Source organism: Acanthochromis polyacanthus, chromosome 11 (genome assembly GCF_021347895.1).
Source record: "Acanthochromis polyacanthus isolate Apoly-LR-REF ecotype Palm Island chromosome 11, KAUST_Apoly_ChrSc, whole genome shotgun sequence".
Classification (NCBI taxonomy): Eukaryota; Metazoa; Chordata; class Actinopteri; family Pomacentridae; genus Acanthochromis; species Acanthochromis polyacanthus.
The window spans coordinates 36,523,374-36,534,001 of NC_067123.1; positions in this window are offsets into that span (position 1 = coordinate 36,523,374).

The following is a 10,628-nucleotide window of genomic DNA, read 5'->3' on the forward strand; positions in this document are numbered from 1 at the left end:
AAAATTATAATTCTACTTCAAAATACTATTAGAACACCTTGTTTTGTTGTTTATTTATTAGCTCAGCCTTTAGCCAACGACTATCACACTTACTTCAAATATTAAGAATAAAAGTCACGATAAAAACTGTTCAAACTAAACATAAGTTAGTTTCCAGCTATAGGCTTTTATTGTGATACCACTGTCTACTAATTCTCATCTTAATTTTATGTTTAGAATAACAAAAATAAAATCAGTAAGAGACAGAAAAGGTCCGTTTTTTCATTTTCTGAGACCGGAAGTGGTCATCAGCAAGTTTGGAGCCAAACAGAGTAGGGTTCATAGAACGTATATCATTTTTTTCGTTAGTTTTCATGGTCATAATGAGAGATCAGGTGGCCGATCTTAAAATAAATCAACATTGAATTTTTGATAAAGCGTTAACGTTTTGCGAAGCCAGGGGGAGGGGCTATTTGATTTACAGTCTCGTCTGGAATGATTGACAGGTCCTATGGAGGAGGCATAGACTTTATATAAAGATATACAGTCTATGGGAGGAGACAGCCGAGACTCTGCTCTCCTCCTTTGGATTAATTCTGATATAATAACTGTTGGTTTATTTATCGGTGGAGCAGCAGAACCTTTTCCACAGACAGTTTTTCTGCCTGTTGGCTTGTTTTAACCAGTTTTCTACCTTTGGCTGATTGTACCAGCAGACACTGAAAGGACTCTGATTGGTCGGTAAGTGTTTATTTTCGTATTAGTGCTGCTTTTAATGCACTTTATATGCAGCAGTAGTGTCAGATATAATGTTTGCCATGCACTCCAGATGTTGGTGGAGTTTTTTTCTGTGTGTGTTGACCAGAGAAGAAAGTTAGCATCCAGTAAATATGATTGTTCGCGATGCTAACCGAGCTAGCTGCTCAGTCGTAGCCTGATTAAAGCTAACATAGCATTAAGCTAACGACCAAACCAGTCCAGGTAGAAGACGATGTGAAGAGAAGCTCCAGAGGATGAATATCACACATTTAAGTTGGAAATAAATGCCCTTTAATTAGACATTGTCATGCAAAAGTTGGATTTCCCTTTAATGATATTCAAATCCTTGTTGAGTTTTTTTGTTGATGTTGGTTTCTAAATGTTTTCTGACACTCTGCCCCAAAGATTAAAACCTTCTACGGCTCACAAGCTGCAACAATTCACACATTATCAACTATCTTTCTGACTAAACTGAGATAAAAAATGAAAAACTGCCTGATTCCTGCATCATGAATGTAAATCTTTTTGGCTTTTATGACAGTAAACTGAATATATTTGAGTTTGACATTTTATAAACCAAAACAAGAAAATAATTACTACAGAAAACAATCAACACATTAATAGACAAAGAAATGTGTTTTTCAACATATATGGCTGAATTCCTCCAACATTACAAGATACGTACAATTTAAATTCTATTTTATTTATTTAACGCCAATTACTGGTCAAATTGTCTCAAGATGCTTTATTTTTTGATATGTTTTTGTCATATTTAAAATAGGACAAAGTAAAAAATTTAAACCTCTTGACTAATACAATTTATTATTTGGTTTTTAAGAGACTAATCGACAATTAAAATAACTTTCTCCACTAAAACTAATAAACATGAGGTCAAATAGAAGGAACAGTTTTAAATCCTGCAGTCCCACAACGACAAGAATAAAGTTTCTAAACAAAAACTAAATCTGCTGGTGGATTCCATTAAAGTCCTAATAAATGATAATAAAGTGTGACACTAAAGGTTTGTGGTGCTCAAAATCTCAAAGTAAAGATATCATGTTGAACATCTCTTCATTTCTCTGGAGCGACTCCATGGATTTTAGGGATGCTGGTTAAAGAGCTGCTCTTCTAGTCGTCTTCCTTCTAATCGCTGTTAAAAGTCACTCCAACCTCTCAACATGTTTTTATGATGACTTGTTCTGCCTCAGACCTGGTGGAAACTCGAGAAACCCGTCGAGACAAGGATTTTTGAAAAACTCGTCGCGCGGGGGAAGGTGGGCGGTGGGGGGTAGAGGGGGGAGGCCGTCACCCACCTCCCCTCCTACTTTCCGCCTTGACTACTTTTTGTCACATTTTGGACGACATACTAAACTATGACATTTTTGTGACATTTTGGACGACATACTAAACTATGACATTTTTGTGACATTTTGGACGACATACTAAAATCTGACGTTTTTGTCCACATTTTGGACGACACACTAAACTATGACGTTTTTGTGACATTTTGGACGACATACTAAACTATGACATTTTTGTGACATTTTGGACGACATACTAAACTATGACGTTTTTGTCCACATTTTGGACGACATACTAAACTATGACATTTTTTTCCAAATTTTGGACGACATACTAAACTATGACATTTTTGTGACATTTTGGATGACATACTAAACTATGACGTTTTTGTCACATTTTGGACGACATACTAAACTATGACGTTTTTGTCACATTTTGGACGACATACTAAACTATGATGTTTTTGTCACATTTTGGACGACACACTAAACTATGACGTTTTTGTCACATTTTGGACGACACACTAAACTATGACGTTTTTGTGACATTTTGGACGACACACTAAACTATGACGTTTTTGTCCACATTTTGGACGACATACTAAACCATGACGTTTTTGTCCACATTTTGGACGACATACTAAACTATGACGTTTTTGTGACATTTTGGACGACACACTAAACTATGACGTTTTTGTCCACATTTTGGACGACATAGTAAACTATGAAGTTTTTGTCCACATTTTGGACGACATACTAAAATCTGACATTTTTTTCCAAATTTTGGACGACATACTAAACTATGACGTTTTTGTGACATTTTGGACGACATACTAAACTATGACATTTTTGTCCACATTTTGGACGACGTACTAAACTATGACATTTTTGTGACATTTTGGACGACATACTAAACTATGACATTTTTGTGACATTTTGGACGACATACTAAACTATGACATTTTTGTGACATTTTGGACGACATACTAAAATCTGACGTTTTTGTCCACATTTTGGACGACACACTAAACTATGACGTTTTTGTGACATTTTGGACGACATACTAAACTATGACATTTTTGTGACATTTTGGACGACATACTAAACTATGACGTTTTTGTCCACATTTTGGACGACATACTAAACTATGACATTTTTTTCCAAATTTTGGACGACATACTAAACTATGACATTTTTGTGACATTTTGGATGACATACTAAACTATGACGTTTTTGTCACATTTTGGACGACATACTAAACTATGACGTTTTTGTCACATTTTGGACGACATACTAAACTATGATGTTTTTGTCACATTTTGGACGACACACTAAACTATGACGTTTTTGTCACATTTTGGACGACACACTAAACTATGACGTTTTTGTGACATTTTGGACGACACACTAAACTATGACGTTTTTGTCCACATTTTGGACGACATACTAAACCATGACGTTTTTGTCCACATTTTGGACGACATACTAAACTATGACGTTTTTGTGACATTTTGGACGACACACTAAACTATGACGTTTTTGTCCACATTTTGGACGACATAGTAAACTATGAAGTTTTTGTCCACATTTTGGACGACATACTAAAATCTGACGTTTTTGTCCACATTTTGGACGACACACTAAACTATGACGTTTTTGTCACATTTTGGACGACACACTAAACTATGACGTTTTTGTCACATTTTGGACGACATACTAAACTATGACGTTTTTGTCACATTTTGGACGACATACTAAACTATGACATTTTTGTGACATTTTGGACGACATACTAAACTATGACGTTTTTGTGACATTTTGGACGACATACTAAAATCTGACGTTTTTGTCCACATTTTGGACGACACACTAAACTATGACGTTTTTGTCACATTTTGGACGACATACTAAACTATGACGTTTTTGTCACATTTTGGACGACATACTAAACTATGACATTTTTGTGACATTTTGGACGACATACTAAACTATGACGTTTTTGTCACATTTTGGACGACATACTAAACTATGACATTTTTTTCCAAATTTTGGACAACATACTAAACTATGACATTTTTGTCCACATTTTGGACGAGATACTAAACTATGACGTTTTTGTCACATTTTGGATGACACACTAAACTATGACATTTTTGTCACATTTTGGACGACATACTAAACTATGACGTTTTTGTCACATTTTGGATGACACACTAAACTATGACGTTTTTGTCACATTTTGGACGAGATACTAAACTATGACGTTTTTGTCACATTTTGGACGACATACTAAACTATGACGTTTTTGTCACATTTTGGACGACACACTAAACTATGACGTTTTTGTCACATTTTGGACGACACACTAAACTATGACGTTTTTGTCACATTTTGGACGACATACTAAACTATGACGTTTTTGTGACATTTTGGACGACGTATGACGTTTTTGTCCACATTTTGGACGGCATACTAAACTATGACATTTTTTTCCAAATTTTGGACGACATACTAAACTATGACGTTTTTGTGACATTTTGGACGACATACTAAACTATGACATTTTTGTCCACATTTTGGACGACATACTAAACTATGACATTTTTGTCCACATTTTGGACGAGATACTAAACTATGACGTTTTTGTCACATTTTGGATGACACACTAAACTATGACATTTTTGTCATATTTTGGACGACATACTAAACTATGACGTTTTTGTGACATTTTGGACGACACACTAAACTATGATGTTTTTGTCACATTTTGGACGACATACTAAACTATGACGTTTTTGTCACATTTTGGACGACGTACTAAACTATGACATTTTTGTGACATTTTGGACGACATACTAAACTATGACATTTTTGTGACATTTTGGACGACATACTAAAATCTGACGTTTTTGTCCACATTTTGGACGACACACTAAACTATGACGTTTTTGTCACATTTTGGACGACATACTAAACTATGACATTTTTGTGACATTTTGGACGACATACTAAACTATGACGTTTTTGTGACATTTTGGACGACATACTAAACTATGACATTTTTGTGACATTTTGGACGACATACTAAACTATGACATTTTTGTCCACATTTTGGACGAGATACTAAACTATGACGTTTTTGTCACATTTTGGATGACACACTAAACTATGACATTTTTGTCACATTTTGGACGACATACTAAACTATGACGTTTTTGTCACATTTTGGATGACACACTAAACTATGACGTTTTTGTCACATTTTGGACGAGATACTAAACTATGACGTTTTTGTCACATTTTGGACGACATACTAAACTATGACGTTTTTGTCACATTTTGGACGACATACTAAACTATGACGTTTTTGTCACATTTTGGATGACACACTAAACTATGACGTTTTTGTCACATTTTGGACGAGATACTAAACTATGACGTTTTTGTCACATTTTGGACGACATACTAAACTATGACGTTTTTGTCACATTTTGGACGACACACTAAACTATGACGTTTTTGTCACATTTTGGACGACACACTAAACTATGACGTTTTTGTCACATTTTGGACGACACACTAAAGTATGACGTTTTTGTCACATTTTGGACGACACACTAAACTATGACGTTTTTGTCACATTTTGGACGACACACTAAACTATGACGTTTTTGTCATATTTTGGACGACACACTAAACTATGACGTTTTTGTCACATTTTGGACGACACACTAAACTATGACGTTTTTGTCACATTTTGGATGACACACTAAACTATGACATTTTTGTCACATTTTGGACGACTTACTAAACTATGACATTTTTGTGACATTTTGGACGACATACTAAACTATGACATTTTTGTCCACATTTTGGACGAGATACTAAACTATGACGTTTTTGTCACATTTTGGATGACACACTAAACTATGACATTTTTGTCACATTTTGGACGACATACTAAACTATGACGTTTTTGTCACATTTTGGATGACACACTAAACTATGACGTTTTTGTCACATTTTGGACGAGATACTAAACTATGACGTTTTTGTCACATTTTGGACGACATACTAAAATCTGACGTTTTTGTCCACATTTTGGACGACACACTAAACTATGACGTTTTTGTGACATTTTGGACGACATACTAAACTATGACATTTTTGTGACATTTTGGACGACATACTAAACTATGACGTTTTTGTCCACATTTTGGACGACATACTAAACTATGACATTTTTTTCCAAATTTTGGACGACATACTAAACTATGACATTTTTGTGACATTTTGGATGACATACTAAACTATGACGTTTTTGTCACATTTTGGACGACATACTAAACTATGACGTTTTTGTCACATTTTGGACGACATACTAAACTATGATGTTTTTGTCACATTTTGGACGACACACTAAACTATGACGTTTTTGTCACATTTTGGACGACACACTAAACTATGACGTTTTTGTGACATTTTGGACGACACACTAAACTATGACGTTTTTGTCCACATTTTGGACGACATACTAAACCATGACGTTTTTGTCACATTTTGGACGACACACTAAAGTATGACGTTTTTGTCACATTTTGGACGACACACTAAACTATGACGTTTTTGTCACATTTTGGACGACACACTAAAGTATGACGTTTTTGTCACATTTTGGACGACACACTAAACTATGACGTTTTTGTCACATTTTGGACGACACACTAAACTATGACGTTTTTGTCATATTTTGGACGACGTACTAAACTATGACATTTTTGTGACATTTTGGACAACATACTAAACTATGACATTTTTGTGACATTTTGGACGACATACTAAAATCTGACGTTTTTGTCCACATTTTGGACGACATACTAAACTATGACATTTTGTGACATTTTGGACGACATACTAAACTATGACGTTTTTGTCCACATTTTGGACGGCATACTAAACTGACATTTTTTTCCAAATTTTGGACAACATACTAAACTATGACATTTTTGTCCACATTTTGGACGAGATACTAAACTATGACATTTTTGTCCACATTTTGGACGACATACTAAAATCTGATGTTTTTGTCCACATTTTGGACGACATACTAAACTATGACGTTTTTGTCCACATTTTGGACGACATACTAAACTATGAAACTTATTTCCACATTTTGGACGACATACTAAACCATGACGTTTTTGTCCACATTTTGGACGACATACTAAACTATGACGTTTTTGTCACATTTTGGACGACACACTAAACTATGACGTTTTTGTCCACATTTTGGACGACATAGTAAACTATGACGTTTTTGTCCACATTTTGGACGACATACTAAAATCTGACGTTTTTGTCCACATTTTGGATGACGTACTAAACTATGACATTTTTGTGACATTTTGGACGACATACTCAACTATGACGTTTTTATCACATTTTGGACGACATACTAAACTATGACGTTTTTGTCACATTTTGGACGACATACTAAACTATGACGTTTTTGTGACATTTTGGACGACATACTAAAATCTGACGTTTTTGTCACATTTTGGACGACACACTAAACTATGACGTTTTTGTCACATTTTGGACGACGTACTAAACTATGATGTTTTTGTCACATTTTGGACGACATACTAAAATCTGACGTTTTTGTCCACAGTTTGGACGACACACTAAACTATGACGTTTTTGTCACATTTTGGACGACACACTAAACTATGACGTTTTTGTGACATTTTGGACGACATACTAAACTATGACGTTTTTGTCACATTTTGGACGACGTACTAAACTATGACATTTTTGTGACATTTTGGACGACATACTAAACTATGACATTTTTGTGACATTTTGGACGACATACTAAACTATGACATTTTTGTGACATTTTGGACGACATACTAAAATCTGACGTTTTTGTCCACATTTTGGACGACACACTAAACTATGACGTTTTTGTGACATTTTGGACGACATACTAAACTATGACATTTTTGTGACATTTTGGACGACATACTAAACTATGACGTTTTTGTCCACATTTTGGACGACATACTAAACTATGACATTTTTTTCCAAATTTTGGACGACATACTAAACTATGACATTTTTGTGACATTTTGGATGACATACTAAACTATGACGTTTTTGTCACATTTTGGACGACATACTAAACTATGACGTTTTTGTCACATTTTGGACGACATACTAAACTATGATGTTTTTGTCACATTTTGGACGACACACTAAACTATGACGTTTTTGTCACATTTTGGACGACACACTAAACTATGACGTTTTTGTGACATTTTGGACGACACACTAAACTATGACGTTTTTGTCCACAGTTTGGACGACATACTAAACCATGACGTTTTTGTCCACATTTTGGACGACATACTAAACTATGACGTTTTTGTGACATTTTGGACGACACACTAAACTATGACGTTTTTGTCCACATTTTGGACGACATAGTAAACTATGAAGTTTTTGTCCACATTTTGGACGACATACTAAAATCTGACATTTTTTTCCAAATTTTGGACGACATACTAAACTATGACGTTTTTGTGACATTTTGGACGACATACTAAACTATGACATTTTTGTCCACATTTTGGACGACGTACTAAACTATGACATTTTTGTGACATTTTGGACGACATACTAAACTATGACATTTTTGTGACATTTTGGACGACATACTAAACTATGACATTTTGTGACATTTTGGACGACATACTAAAATCTGACGTTTTTGTCCACATTTTGGACGACACACTAAACTATGACGTTTTTGTGACATTTTGGACGACATACTAAACTATGACATTTTTGTGACATTTTGGACGACATACTAAACTATGACGTTTTTGTCACATTTTGGATGACACACTAAACTATGACATTTTTGTCATATTTTGGACGACATACTAAACTATGACGTTTTTGTCACATTTTGGACGACACACTAAACTATGATGTTTTTGTCACATTTTGGACGACATACTAAACTATGACGTTTTTGTCACATTTTGGACGACGTACTAAACTATGACATTTTTGTGACATTTTGGACGACATACTAAACTATGACATTTTTGTGACATTTTGGACGACATACTAAAATCTGACGTTTTGTCCACATTTTGGACGACACACTAAACTATGACGTTTTTGTCACATTTTGGACGACATACTAAACTATGACATTTTTGTGACATTTTGGACGACATACTAAACTATGACGTTTTTGTGACATTTTGGACGACATACTAAACTATGACATTTTTGTGACATTTTGGACGACATACTAAACTATGACATTTTTGTCCACATTTTGGACGAGATACTAAACTATGACGTTTTTGTCACATTTTGGATGACACACTAAACTATGACATTTTTGTCACATTTTGGACGAATAAACTATGACGTTTGTTGTCACATTTTGGGAATGACACACTAAACTATGACATTTTTGTCATAAACATTTTTGGACGAGATACTAACTATGACGTTTTTGTCACAATTTTGGCACTTGACGACATACTAAACTATGAAAAGTTTTTGTCAAGCCATTTTGGAACGAGCATAGCTAAAACTATGAGTTTTTGTCAGCATTTGGATGACACACTAAACTATGACGTTTTTGTAATGTTGGACGAGAATACAAACGTATGTACGTTTTTGTAAATTTTGGACGCAACTAAACTATGACTTTTTGTCACATTTTGGACGACATACTAAACTATGACGTTTTTGTCACATTTTGGACGAACACACTAAACTATGATTTTGTCACATTTTGGAGCGACACACTAAACTATGACGTTTTTGTCACATTTTGGACGACACACTAAAGTATGACGTTTTTGTCACATTTTGGACGACAGCCACTAAACTATGACGTTTTTGTCACATTTTGGCGACATACTAAACTATGACGTTTTTGTCATATTTTGGACGACACACTAAACTATGACGTTTTGTCACATTTTGGACGACACACTAAAGTATGACGTTTTTGTCACATTTTGGATGACACACTAAACTATGACATTTTTGTCACATTTGGACGACTTACTAAACTATGACATTTTTGTGACATTTTTGACGACATACTAAACTATGACATTTTTGTCCACATTTTGGACGAGATACTAAACTATGACGTTTTGTCACATGGGACGCGATTACTAAACTTGACGTTTTTGTCCAAATTTTGGGACAACATACTAAACTATGACAGTTTTTGTCCACATTTTGGACGACGATACTAAATCTGATGATTTTTTGTCCAACATTTTTGGACGGAGCACACTAAACTATGGTTTTTGTCCACATTTTGGGACGACATACTGAGAACTATGGACGTTTTTTGGTCCACATTTTGGACGACATACTAAACTATCAACGTTTTGTCCATCATTTTGGACGACATACTAAACTATGACGTTTTTGCTCCAACATTTTTGGACGCTATACTAAACCTATGACGTTTTTGTTGACATTTTTGGACGACACAGCTAAACTATGACGTTTTGGTCCATATTTGGACGACATACTAAACTA